This window comes from Delphinapterus leucas, chromosome 9 (assembly GCF_059928025.1).
Source record: "Delphinapterus leucas isolate spDelLeu-1000000601 "Yukka" chromosome 9, BTC_Dleu_Yukka2, whole genome shotgun sequence".
Lineage (NCBI taxonomy): Eukaryota > Metazoa > Chordata > Mammalia > Artiodactyla > Monodontidae > Delphinapterus > Delphinapterus leucas.
The window spans coordinates 92,646,467-92,661,180 of NC_143137.1; the positions used below are offsets into that span (position 1 = coordinate 92,646,467).

Consider the following 14,714-nt stretch of genomic DNA (forward strand, 5'->3'; position numbering starts at 1 on the left):
AAAAAGTATCTCAATAAATGAAAATATTATTTATTTTCCTCCAATGTTTTTGTTCCATCTCCAGGTATTATGATTTTTTAAATCTCCTTTTTTCTCTTCTTTTCTGCTCTCCTCAGAATTTTTCTCCAGTTTCTTGAACCATATGACTGGTTGAATGCTTTGTATAAGTTAGTCCTAGAAGAAGATAAAAATTCAAAAATATTAACAGTGGATGATAGGACGACACAGGTGACTTTTCCCCTCTTCTCCTTACTCTCCACATTGTATACGATGAGCACATGTTACTTTTAGGATCATGAAAACTTGTTGAGGGGGGAGGGAGCTCAAGTCCCATGCATGCGTGCATGTATGCTGCATGCATGCATGGCGTGGTGATCAACACTAACCGTAAGATTCGGACTATTCAGCATAGCCCTGGGAAGTGAACCCTTGGTAAACAAGTTTGCAATGGAGAGTTTAATTGATAATATTCAAGTTGTCATTAAATGTAAGTTCAGATAATATATTCATTGTCAGAGGAGGTTTTTAATTTAAAATGATATTTTCTGTATATTTGCTATGCCATACTTAACAGTGAGCATCTTACAGTACATAACACGTTAACCTGACTGGAGTGGTACGGGGTGCCATGCATAGCAAGTCACAATTTCAAAGGTTACTAGTTTATATTTTCTTTCTGGTTTTTTAGGAGCTCCTTGTTATTCCTTTAAAGAGAATTGGCTACCAAACGTAAGGTAGATAGCTAGTGGGAAGCAGCCGCATAGCACAGGGAGATCAGCTCGGTGCTTTGTGACCCCCTGTAGGGGTGGGATAGGGAAGGTGGGAGGGAGGGAGATGCAAGAGATATGGGAACATATGTATATGTATAACTGATTCACTTTGTTATAAAGCAGAAACTAACACACCATTGTAAAGCAATTATACCCCAATAAAGATGTTAAAAAAAAAAAAAAGGATTGGCTGTTCAGCCACAATTCCACAAAGTAGAAACTCAGCAGGTCGTCTATGAAAGAGCTGTAGTAAAGCTTAATTGGTACAAAGGGAATTTTTCTTTGTTGCTGTGGAGTTAAACTTTAGCCTTAAATTCCTGGTTTGTTAAAATGGTTTCAGTGCTTAATTTGCAGGGCCATGACTGATCAATATGTTCCCTTATAAATTGAGTTTTAGCTAACCAGTCCCAATGCTGTAAAGAAAACATTAAAGATAAATCATTTCAACCCTTCTCTATAGCAACGAACACTACTGGCTCTCCTTTCTCTTCTCTCCCACTTGTGCCTCACTCTTAACTCCTTTTTATGCCAGATATTGCCTAGTCCTAGCTGCTTCCTTATTTGTGATTCTTTGGTCACCCGTATCGGTGGGGACAGAAAAAAGTTGCCTGTCATTTCAGTAAACAAAGATTGCCATCCTGGTAGACAGTTGCCCGCCACCAAGCTGTCAGCCGCTGTGGCCACCCCGATGGTGCGCCCTGAGAGGAATTCAGGGTGGAGAAAAACACGATACTGGCCCTAGATAGCTAAGGTGCATGTCTAAGGAATAATTTCAGTGAGCCCAGACTCTTGCATCTTCCCATACATAGAAAAGCACCAAAATCATTAACTTGAGATGTCTGGTTTTTGTGATTAGCAGTTGTTGTTGTTTTTTTCCCCCCCAGCAAAAACTCCTATATATCCTCCCTTGCCTCTTTGGAACAGTTCCTCAGAGCTATCTAAGAGGCTGTCTCCTGGGCTGTCATCCTCAGGAAGGTCCCCAAATAAAACATAACATGCAACTTTAAGGTTGTGCATTTTCCTTCGGTTGACATCAGGAAACGGATTTATTCTCATAACTGGTACTGAATAAATTGTATTCTTTAAAACTCAGGCTGTTTTTTTAAATTGAAGTATAGTTGCTGTACAGTATTAAATAAGTTACAAGTATACAATGTAGTGATTCACAATTTTTAAAGGTCATACTCCATTTATAGTTATTCTAAAATACTGACTATATTCCCTGTGTTGTACAATATGTCCTTATAGCTTACTTTATACCTAATACTTTTATCTCTTATTCCCCTACCCCTATATTACCCCTCCCCCTTCCCTCTCCCCACTGGTAACCACTACTTCTCTATATCTGTGAGTCTGTTTCTTTTTGTTATATTCACCAGTTCGTTGTTTTTGTTTTGTTTTTACAGTATTTATCTTTCTCTGTCTGACTTCACTTAGCATAATGCTCCCCACGTTGATCCATGTTGCTGCAATGGCAAGATTTCGTTCTTTTTTATGGTTGAGTAATATTCCAATGTGTGTGTAGGTTGCTTCTGTATCTTGGCGATTGTAAATAATGTTGCTATGAATATTGGGGTGCATGTATATTTTCAAATTAGTATTTTGTTTTTATTTGGATATATACCCAGGAGTGGAATTGTTTGGTCATATGGTAGTTCTATTTTTAGTTTTTTTGAGAAACCTTTGTACTGTTTTCCATAGTAGCTACACCAGTTTACATTCTCACCAACAAGGTACAAGGGTTTCCTTTTCTCCACATCCTCACTAACATTTATTTGTTGTCTTTTTTTTTTTTACATCTTTATTGGAGTATAATTGCTTTACAATGGTGCGTTAGTTTCTGCTTTATAACAAAGTGAATCAGTTATACATATACATATGTTCCCATATCTCTTCCCTCTTGCATCTCCCTCTCTCCCACCCTCCCTATCCCACCCCTACAGGCTGTCACAAAGCACTGAGCTGATCTCCCTGTGCTATGCGGCTGCTTCCCACTAGCTATCTACCTTACGTTTCGTAGTGTATATATGTCCATGCCTCTGTCTCGCTTTGTCACAGCTTACCCTTCCCCCTCCCCATATCCTCAAGTCCATTCTCTACTAGGTCTGTGTCTTTATTCCTGTCTTACCCCTAGGTTCTTCATGACACATTTTTTTTCTTAAATTCCATATATATGTGTTAGCATACAGTATTTCTCTTTCTCTTTCTGACTTACTTCACTCTAGGTCCATCCACCTCATTACAAATAGCTCAATTTCGTTTCTTTTTATGGCTGAGTAATATTCCATTGTATATATGTGCCACATCTTCTTTATCCATTCATCCAATGATGGACACTTAGGTTGTTTCCATCTCCGGGCTACTGTAAATAGAGCTGCAATGAACATTTTGGTACATGACTCTTTTTTAATTATGGTTTTCTCAGGGAATATGCCCAGTAGTGGGATTGCTGGGTCATATGGTAGTTCTATTTGTAGTTTTTTAAGGAACCTCCATACTGTTCTCCATAGTGGCTGTACCTATTCACATTCCCACCAGGAGTGCAAGAGTGTTCCCTTTTTTCCACACCCTCTCCAGCATTTATTGTTTCTAGATTTTTTGATGATGGCCATTCTGACTGGTGTGATATGATATCTCATTGTAGTTTTGATTTGCATTTCTCTAATGATTAATGATGTTGAGCATTCTTTCATGTGTCTGTTGGCAGTCTGTATATCTTCTTTGGAGAAATGTCTATTTAGGTCTTCTGCCTATTTTTGGATTGGGTTGTTTGTTTTTTTGTTATTGAGCTGCATGAGCTGCTTATAAATTTTGGAGATTAATCCTTTGTCAGTTGCTTCATTTGCAAATATTTTCTCCCATTCTGAGGGTTGTCTTTTGGTCTTGTTTATGGTTTCCTTTGCTGTGCAAAAGCTTTGAAGTTTCATTAGGTCCCATTTTTGTTTTTATTTCCATTTCTCTAGGAGGTGCGTCAAAAAGGATCTTGCTGTGATTTATGTCATAGAGTGTTCTGCCTATGTTTTCCTCTAAGAGTTTGATAGTGTCTGGCCTTACATTTAGGTCTTTAATCCATTTTGAGCTTATTTTTGTCTATGGTGTTAGGGAGTGATCTAATCTCATACTTTTACAGGTACCCATCCAGGTTTCCCAGCACCACTTATTGAAGAGGCTGTCCTTTCTCCACTGTACATTCCTGCCTCCTTTATCAAAGATAAGGTGACCATATGTGCGTGGGTTTATCTGTGGGCTTTCTATCCTGTTCCACTGATCTTTCTGTTTTTGTGCCAGTACCATACTGTCTTGATTACTGTAGCTTTGTAGTATAGTCTGAAGTCAGGGAGCCTGATTCCTCCAGCTCCGTTTTTTGTTCTCAAGATTGCTTTGACTATTCGGGGTCTTTTGTGTTTCCATACAAATTGTGAAATTTTTTGTTCTAGTTCTGTGAAAAATGCCAGTGGTAGTTTGATAGGGATTGCATTGAATCTGTAGATTGCTTTGGTTAGTAGAGTCATTTTCACAATGTTGATTCTTCCAATCCAAGAACATGGTATATCTCTCCATCTATTTGTATCATCTTTAATTTCTTTCATCAGTGTCTTATAATTTTCTGCATACAGGTCTTTTGTCTCCTTAGGTAAGTTTATTCCTAGATATTTTATTCTTTTTGTTGCAGTGGTAAATGGGAGTATTTTCTTGATTTCACGTTCAGATTTTTCATCATTAGTGTATAGGAATGCCAGAGATTTCTGTGCATTAATTTTGTATCCTGCTACTTTACCAAATTCATTGATTAGCTCTAGTAGTTTTCTGGTAGCATCTTTAGGATTCTCTATGTATAGTATCATGTCATCTGCAAACAGTGATAGCTTTACTTCTTCTTTTCCGATTTGGATTCCTTTTATTTCCTTTTCTTCTCTGATTGCTGTGGCTAAAACTTCCAAAACTATGTTGAATAAGAGTGGTGAGAGTGGGCAACCTTGTCTTGTTCCTGATCTTAGTGGAAATGCTTTCAGTTTTTCACCATTGAGGATGATGTTGGCTGTGGGTTTGTCGTATATGGCCTTTATTATGTTGAGGAAAGTTCCCTCTATGCCTACTCTCTGGAGGGTTTTTATCATAAATGGGTGTTGAATTTTGTCAAAAGCTTTCTCTGCATCTATTGAGATGATCATATGGTTTTTCTCCTTCAATTTGTTAATATGGTGTATCACATTGATTGATTTGCATATATTGAAGAATTCTTGCATTCCTGGAATAAACCCCACTTGATCATGGTGTATGATCCTTTTAATGTGCTGTTGGATTCTGTTTGCTAGTATTTTGTTGAGGAAGTTTGCATCTATGTTCATCAGTGATATTGGCCTGTAGTTTTCTTTCTTTGTGACATCTTTATCTGCTTTTGGTATCAGGGTTATGGTGGCCTTGTAGAATGAGTTTGGGAGTGTTCCTTCCTCTGCTATATTTTGGAAGAGTTTGAGAAGGATGGGTGTTAGCTCTTCTCTAAATGTTTGATAGAATTCGCCTGTGAAGCCATCTAGTCCTGGGCTTTTGTTTGTTGGAAGATTTTTAATCTCAATTTCAGTGCTTGTGATTGGTCTGTTCATATTTTCTATTTCTTCCTGATTCAGTCTTGGCAGGTTGTGCATTTCTAAGAATTTGTCCATTTCTTTAGGTTGTCCATTTTATTGGCATAGAGTTGCTTGTAGTAATCTCTCATGATCTTTTGTATTTCTGCAGTGTCAGTTGTTACTTCTCCTTTTTCATTTCTAATTCTATTGATTTGAGTCTTCTCCCTTTTTTTCTTGATGAGTCTGGCTAGTGGTTTATCAATTTTGTTTATCTTCTCAAAGAACCAGCTTTTACTTTTATTGATCTTTGCTATCGTTTCCTTCATTTCTTTTTCATTTATTTCTGATCTCATGTTTATGATTTCTTTACTTCTGCTAACTTTGGGGGTTTTTTGTTCTTCTTTCTCTAATTGCTTTAGGTGCAAGTTTAGGTTGTTTATTCGAGATGTTTCCTGTTTCTTAAGGTAGGATTGTATTGCTATAAACTTCCCTCTTAGAACTGCTTTTGCTGCATCCCATAGGTTTTGGGCCATCGTGGCTCCATTGTCATGTGTTTCTAGGTATTCTTTGATTTCTTCAGTGATCACTTCTTTATTAAGTAGTGTATTGTTTAGCCTCCATGTGTTTGTATTTTTTACAGATCTTTTCCTGTAATTGATATCTAGTCTCATAGTGTTGTGGTTGGAAAAGATACTTGATAAAATTTCAGTTTTCTTAAATTTACCAAGGTTTGATTTGTGACCCAAGATATGATCTATCCTGGAGAATATTCCATGAGCACTTGAGAAAAATGTGTATTCTGTTGTTTTTGGATGGAATGTCCTATAAATATCAATTAAGTCATCTTGTTTAATGTATCATTTAAAGCTTGTGTTTCCTTATGTATTTTCATTTTGGATGATCTGTCCATTGGTGAAAGTGGGGTGTTAAAGTCCCCTACTATGAACGTGTTACTGTCGATTTCCCCTTTTATGGCTGTTAGTATTTGCCTTATGTATTGAGGTGCTCCTATGTTGGGTGCATAAATATTTACAATTGTTATATCTTCTTCTTGGATCGATCCCTTGATCATTATGTAGTGTCCTTCTTTGTCTCTTCTAATAGTCTTTATTTTAAAGTCTATTTTGTCTGCTATGAGAATTGCTACTCCAGCTTTCTTTTGATTTCCATTTGCATGGAATATCTTTTTCCATCCCCTTACTTTCAGTCTGTATGTGTCTCTAGGTCTGAAGTGGGTCTCTTGTAGACAGCATATATATGGGTCTTGTTTTTGTATCCATTCAGCCATCTGTGTCTTTTGGTGGGAGCATTTAGTCCATTTACATTTAAGGTAATTATCGATATGTATGTTCCTATTCCCATTTTCTTAATTGTTTTGGGTTCGTTATTGTAGGTCTTTTCCTTCTTTTGTGTTTCTTGCCTAGAGAAGTTCCTTTAGCATTTGTTGTAAAGCTGGTGTGGCTGTGCTGAACTCTGTCAGCTTTTGCTTGTCTGTAAAGGTTTTAATTTCTCCATCAAATCTGAATGAGATCCTTGCTGGGTAGAGTAATCTTGGTTGCGGGTTTTTCTCCTTCATCACTTTAAATATGTCCTGCCAGTCCCTTCTGGCTTGCAGAGTTTCTGCTGAAAGATCAGCTGTTACCCTTATGGGGATTCCCTTGTGTGTTACTTGTTGTTTTTCCCTTGCTGCTTTTAATATGTTTTCTTTGTATTTAATTTTTGACAGTTTGATTAATATGTGTCTTGGTGTATTTCTCCTTGGATTTATCCTGTATGGGACTCTCTGTTCTTCTTGGACTTGATTAACTATTTCCCTTCCCATATTAGGGAAGTTTTCAACTATAATCTCTTCAAATATTTTCTCAGTCCCTTTCTTTTTCTCTTCTTCTTCTGGAACCCCTATAATTTGAATGTTGGTGCATTTAATGTTGTCCCAGAGGTCTCTGAGACTGTCCTCAGTTCTTTTCATTCTTTTTTCTTTATTCTGCTCTGCAGTAGTTATTTCCACTATTTTATCTTCCAGGTCACTTATCCGTTCTTCTGCCTCAGTTATTCTGCTATTGATCCCATCTAGAGTCTTTTTCATTTCATTTACTGTGTTGTTCATCGTTGTTTGTTTCATCTTTAGTTCTTCTAGGTCCTTGTTAAATGTTTCTTGGAATTTGTCTATTCTGTTTCCACAATTTTGGATCATCTTTACTATCATTCTGAATTCTTTTTCAGGTAGACTGCCTATTTCCTCTTCATTTGTTAGGTCTGGTGGGTTTTTATCTTGCTCCTTCATCTGCTGTGTGTTTTTCTGTCTTCTCATTTTGCTTATCTTACTGTGTTTGGGGTCTCCTCTTTGCAGGCTGCAGGTTTGTAGTTCCTGTTGTCTGTCCCCAGTGGCTAAGGTTGGTTCAGTGGGTTGTGTAGGCTTCCTGGTGGAGGGGACTAGTGCCTGTGTTCTGGTGGATGAGGCTGGATCTTGTATTTCTGGTGGGCAGGTCTACGTCTGGTGGTGTGTTTTGGGGTGTCTGTGGACTTATTATGATTTTAGGCAGCCTCTCTGCTAATGGGTGTGGTTGTGTTCCTGTCTTGCTAGTTGTTTGGCATAGGGTGTCCAGCACTGTAGCTTGCTGGTTGTTGAGTGAAGCTGGGTGCTGGTGTTGAGATGGAGATCTCTGGGAGATTTTCGCCATTTGATATTATGTGGAGCTGGGAGGTCTTTTGTGGACCAGTGTCCTGAAGTTGGCTCTCCCACCTCAGAGGCACAGCACTGACTCCTGGCTGCAGCACCAAGAGCCTTTCATCCACATGGCTCAGAATAAAAGGGAGAAAAAGTAGAATGAATTAGAAGAAAGAAGGAAGGAAGGAAGTAATGAAGGAAGGAAGGAGGGAAGGAAGGAAGGAGGGAAGGAAGGAAGGAAAAAAAGAAAGAAGATAAAGTAAAATAAAATAATTAAAATTAATTATTAAGAAAAAATTTTTTTTAAAAAAACAAAAACGGATGGATAGAACCCGAGGACAAATGGTGGAAGCAAAGCTATACAGACAAAATCTCACACAGAAGCATACACATGCACACTCACAAAAAGAGGAATAGGGGAAAAAATAATAAATCTTGCTCTCAAAGTCCACCTCCTCAATTTGGGATGATTCCTTGTCTATTCATGTATTCCACAGATGCAGGTACATCAAGTTGATTGTGGAGCTTTAATCCGCTGCTTCTGAGGCTGCTGGGAGAGATTTCCCTTTCTCTTCTTTGTTCTCACAGCTCCCAGGGGCTCAGGTTTGGATTTGGCCCCGCCTCTGCGTGTAGGTCGCCGGACGGCGTCAGTTCTTCGCTCAGACAGGACGGGGTTAAAGGAGCCGCTGATTTGGGGGCTCCGGCTCACTCAGGCCGCGGGGAGGGAGGGGCACAGAGTGCGGGGCGGGCCTGCGGCGGCAGAGGCCAGCATGACGTTGCACCAGCCTGAGGTGCGCCATGCGTTCTCCCGGGGAAGCTGTTCCTGGATCCCGGGACCCTGGCAGTGGCGGGCTGCACAGGCTCCCGGGGAGGGCAGGTGTGGATAGTGACCTGTGCTCGCACACAGGCTTCTTGGTGGCGGCAGCAGCAGCCCTAGCGTCTTACGCCCGTCTCCGGGGTCCGCGCTGTTAGCCGCGGCTCGCGCCCGTCTCTGGAGCTCCTTTAAGCAGCGCTCTTCATCCCCACTCCTCGCGCACCAGGAAACAAAGAGGGAAGAAACAGTCTCTTGCCTCGTCGGCAGCTTCAGACTTTTTCCCGGACTCCCTCCTGGCTAGCCGTGGCGCACTAACCCCCTGCAGGCAGTGTTCACGCCGCCAACCTCAGTCCTCTCCCAGCGCTCCGACCGAAGCCCGAGCCTCAGCTCCCAGCCCCGCCCGCCCCAGCGGGTGAGCAGACAAGCCTCTCGGGCTGCTGAGTACCGGTCGGCCCTGATCCTCTGTGTGGGAATCTCTCCGCTTTGCCCTCCGCACCCGTGTTGCTGTGCTCTCCTCCGCGGCTCCGAAGCTACCCCCCTCCGCCACCCACAGTCTCCGCCCGCGAAGGGGCTTCCTAGTGTGTGGAAACCTTTCCGCCTTCACAGCTCCCTCCCACTGGTGCGGGTCCCGTCCCTATCCTTTTGTCTCTGTTTATTTTTTCTTTTGCCCTACCCAGGTACGTGGGGAGTTTCTTGCCTTTGGGAGGTCTGAGGTCTTCTGCCAGCGTTCAGTAGGTGTTCTGTAGGAGTTGTTCCACGTGTAGATGTATTTCTGGTGTATCTGGGGAGGAAGGTTATCTCCGCGTCTTACTCTTCAGCCATCTTCCTCTCATCCCTCTATTTGTTGTCTTTTTGATGATGGCAATTCTAACAGGTGTGAGGTGATGTCATTATGGTTTTGATTTGCATTTCCTTGATGATTAGCAATGTGAAGCATCTTTTCACGTGCCTGTGCCTGGCCATCTGCATTTCATCTTTGGGAAAATGTCTATTCAGTTCTTCTCATTTTTTCAATTGGGTTGTTTGCTTTTTTTCATGTTGAGTTGTATGAGCTGTTTATATTGAGTTGTATGAGCTATTTATATATATTGGATATTAATCCCGTATCGGTCATATCATTTGCAAATATTTTCTGCTATTCAGTAGGTTGTCTTTTAATTTTGTCAGTGGTTTCCTTTGCTGTGCAAAAAAACTGAGGCTAATTTTAAAATTAGATCTCTTTAATAGAGATTTTCATAGTTTCTAAGTCTGAAATATTTTGGCATTCCAAATCAAGTCAGCTCTGGATTTTAACTCGTCTACAGGGAAAGCCAATAGACTAAATTAATGTGTCCTACTCCTCTGTAGCCCCGACTCCCTGTGAAATGACAGAGAGGAAAAAAACTTAGAGGCGGAAATTTGTAAATCCATAACTGAGAATGGGAACAGATGGGGTGACCATCAGCAAAGCAGACACTTCCAGGTTCCAGAAGACTGAAAACAGATGGCGTTGATGGCTGAACCAGGGTGGAGGAAGCCCCAGCCCAGCATACCCACGAGGGAAACTGCACGTGGCATCTATTTTTCCCCTTAGAGTCCTGAAGAGACTCTAAGCTTGAGTCAGTAGCAACAGAGAACAGAAGAGATGATAGGACATGGTAGTAATTAAAGGAGGACATATCAAGAGCTCATTGGATATGCTGCCCTCACTCAGCCCATACAAAGATTACACTACATTGGTTACCATGCTAATTTTGGAAATCTACTTTCAAAACAACCTTGTTTTTAAACTCTCAGCCTGAGGAGGACTAGGCGTCCTAATGCAAGAGTTAGTGTTCCAGCGAGTACGCTCCTTATTTTGATATTTGGAGAAAGATCCTACCTTGTCAACCTGTTCCTTGCCCATGAACCCTGAAGTAAAGCCCATCCACTAAAATGCCAGTGAACATAGTCTGTTACCTCTCCAGATCTGTCATGGGAAGTAGATCTACCCAGCAACAGAAGAAACCTGCTACAGTGGACTGGGAAAGCAAGAGGAAAGAAAGCCTAGCCAATGGTGACATGAAAGTATAAAAAGTATAATATGAGATACTATTGCCAGATTAGTAAAGGATGTGAATTAACAATTCACAAAATAAATACATGGAAAAAATGGTCACCCTCATCATGTAATCAAAGACGTAGTTAGAAAAAATGAGATCTTTTCCCCAATATATAATTAGATTTTTTAAAAGAATGCCCATTGCTAATAGGAATGTCGTGAACAGTTGTATAGCACTTTTGAAAAGCATTGGACAATATGTCTAAGAAACCTTAAACAATCCGTTCATTCATTACAATTCCTTAAAATCTACCTCATGAAAAGCATTTTAAATATAGAAGCAGATGGTTATCCATTTAGAATTTAGAAGAACTCCAAACAGCTATGATGTCTTTTATTACAAGAGTTGGTAAATAGACTGCTCTACATCTACAGGATGATTAAATTAAAATTAAATTAAAAAATAAAAATTGAAGCTATGAAGTCAACAAAACAACATAGAAAGAGCGTGACTTAAGTGGAAAGGGATGCAGGAGGCAGACTTGCGTGTTACAACTTAATACCGTCCTCCCCCACATCTCTGTTACTTTGTTGTAAGATCTCAAAGTCAGGGATTTTGACTTGCTCATCTGTGTACCCACCCTTTCCCCTCCCCCTCCCCCCCAATGCCTAGCACAGTATCTGACTCTTAATAAATATATGTTGACTCAGAATATGGGCATAAGAAACAAACAAAGGAAATCCAAAAGCAGACCAAAAGATCAGGGAAGCCACTATACAAAGAGAGAGCTAACTTAAATGAAACGTGCATCCCAGAGTGGGATTTAACAGATGTCTTCATGTAAACCAGAGGCCATACTTAGATTCTTTTAAAATATTTCATTTGCTAATGACTGTTTACTGTTAAACTTTTTGTCAGTATTTCTTCTAATATGTAGTTTGATATGTCTTATTCAGTTAATGAAATGCCCTGTTCATTTTTAAGTTGGATCATTCAGGCATGGTTTTTTTTTGTTTGTTTGTTTTTTATTTTATTTATTTTTGGCTGTGTTGGGTCTTCCTTGCGGTGCGCGGGCTTTTCGTTGCAGTGGCTTCTCTTGTTGCAGAGCACGGGGTCTAGGCACGTGGGCTCAGTAGTTGTGGCTCATGGGCTCTAGAGCGCAGGCTCAGTAGTTGTGGCTCGTGGGCTCTAGAGCACAGGCTCAGTAGTTGTGGCGCACGGGCTTAGTTGCTCCGTGGCATGTGGGCTCTTCCCAGACCAGGGCTCGAACCCATGTCCCCTGCACTGGCAGGCGGATTCTTAACCACTGCGCCACCAAGGAAGCCCCAGGCATGGTTAATTCAATTATTTTTTTCTGGTTCTGCTTCTTAAATTAGCAGAGTTTTCACAGGCAATATCAGATTTATAAATATATCAATAAGAGAAACTCAAAATAACAGTATTTATACACCTAATTTATAGCTTGGATGCAGTAGACTCTAAAGCAGGTATAAATTACATAAATCATACTTTTTTAGTACTGTTAAATTCAGGCTTGAATATTACTTCATCCAATTTTGTAGCTGGTATGTTCAGTAAATAACATGTATTGAATTTTCAAATAGGTAAAAGACTCACATGGTTCAAAATTCAAAAGATTATTGTTATGTGTCTTGCCATAGTTAGCGTAGGAATACAGAAGCAAAATGTATATTCTTTATAATTAATAATTATTAAATATTTTTCTGTATAATCTTATTTTAAAAGCACATTTAGGGGTTCAAAGAAAAATGTTAAAATAGCTAGAAATAGTAGTTTATCAGTCTTTTTATCTTCCACCTTTCAGGTTCCGCCCTGTTGCTTATTTCTCAACACTGCTGAAGTCAAGTCATAGTGTGGTAGCAGAACCTCTGTGACTGGGGTAAGAAAACTGCTTATACTTAGGCTATACTTAGATTCTTCTTTTAAAATATTTTGATCCATTAAAAAATCGGTGTAGATTTCCATCATTTCCTTGCACCAACTCTTTTCACCACCACCCCTCCTAAAAATGCTGCTTGTTCCTCTTCCTTTCCTAACCCATATCCACTCAAGCCAGGAAGTTGGGTACTTTGGCTTGAATTGTCCCTTCACCCCTCATATCTAATCTGTCCCCAGATTTGGTTGATGCTTTTTTCTTAATGTCTCAAATCCATCCCCATCTTCTCCGTAGTCACCATTGCTCTGTAACCTGCGGCTGCTCTTCCTGCCTTCTGAGTCATAATCTCTCACTTAAAAACTCCTGGTAATTCTCTTTGCTCTAAGGATAAAAAAAATCTCAATTGCTGGCATGTAAACGTCTGTTTCTGGCCCTTTTTACTTCTTACACCTTCTTCTCTCACCAACACCCCCAGGTTCACCTGGTCTGTTAAAATGCTTTGTCTTTCAAGTCTCAGTTTAGTCATGACTTCCTCCTGAGTTCTAGAAATGTTTTGCTAGTTTTAACTGTGGTGAGGGCTTTACTTTTGTGCTGCTGGTAATATCAAGAATTTTGCACTGACTGGGGACTGCATATATGCTGCATATAAAGGTAGGGTCTTCTAAAAAGATGCCTGAATGTTTACATTACCCGTACTTACTATGTGTATTTAGACATCTTCCATGTGCTAAATTATTCATCTTAAACTTAGTTTTACAAACAAGCCGAGACCCAAAGAGGTAAAGTAATTTGAGCCTTCCCATGATTTTAAAAGTCTGTGCTTTGATGTCTGACAACATGTCTGGCAAGTCATATAAATAAATTTTATTATGCAGACCAGGCAAATTGTTAAGCCATCTTTAAGCAGCTTTCAACTATTGTACCCTTAAAACAGAACATTATTTTCTTTAGCTCAGTCTTTGTTATAATTTTGTGTTGTCCTTATTCAGTGAAGTCTGGGTGATTGGAAAATATTAAGTTATTACATTTTAGAAGTAAAACATTGCCTCGGGGACTTTCTGGCTTTGACTGTTGATCCTTTTGAGCTGATTGCATATCTTGAAATAAAGGAGGACCTTCTAAGAGTTCAGGATGTTAGTTACAAGTTATGTTTCACCTGGACTTCCTTCCATTTTCTATTTTTAATAATTAATAACTAAATAGTAAGGTTTTGTTTATAAATATTCAAATTACAGTAGCTTCTTCATCATTTAAAATTTGTCAAAGATTAGGACCCCAAAAGCATTGAAACATAAAAAAAAATTGATAAATTGCACTTCATCAAAATCAAAAGCTTCTACTCTTCACAAAACTTGTTAAGAAAATGGACAGATAAGCCACAGACTGGGGGAAAATATTTTCAAGGTATGTCTCTGATAAAGGATTTGATTCCAGAATACCTAAAGAACTCTTAGAACTCACTTTTAAAAACCCAATTTTTAAAAATGGGTAAAAGACTTGAACTCCAAGACACATAGATGGTAAATGACCACACTAAAAGATGCCCAACATGATTAGTCATTAGGAAAATGCAAATTAAAACCACAGTGTAATACCACTACACATCCAGTAGACCGCTTAGCATGAAAAGACTGTGGCTGTGACTGTACCAGGATGTGGAGCGACTGGTAATCACATTCATTGTGGAAATACAGAAAGGAATAGCCACTTCGAAAAACATTTCAACACACACTTATTGTACAGTTTAGCAGTCTCACCCTTAGGTATTTATCCAAGAGAAATGAAAACATATATATATATATATATATATATATATATATATATATATATATATATATAGAAAGACCGGTACACGACTCTTTATAGCTTCTTTATTTATAAAATTGTAAAAATGGAAACACCCCAAATAAATGTGAATGGATAAACAAATTATGCTATTTCCAGACAACGGAATACTAGTGAACAGTTAAAAAAAA

The 14,714-nt window shown here is 39.3% G+C and overlaps 1 protein-coding gene across 3 annotated transcripts in view; it reads left to right on the top strand.

Annotated features, from left to right (window-relative positions):
• The window catches only part of RALA (RAS like proto-oncogene A), a 77,738-nt gene that overhangs the window by 33,272 nt on the left and 29,752 nt on the right, over positions 1–14,714 (top strand). For 2 of the 3 annotated variants that reach the window (XM_022593039.3, XM_089917834.1), the window contains exon 2: positions 12,667–12,741. The exons of the other annotated variant lie outside the window; for it this stretch is intronic. The gene's annotated coding sequence lies outside the window, so the exon portion shown is untranslated. The remainder of the gene's footprint in view (positions 1–12,666; positions 12,742–14,714) is intronic. 3 annotated transcript variants of the gene reach the window in all.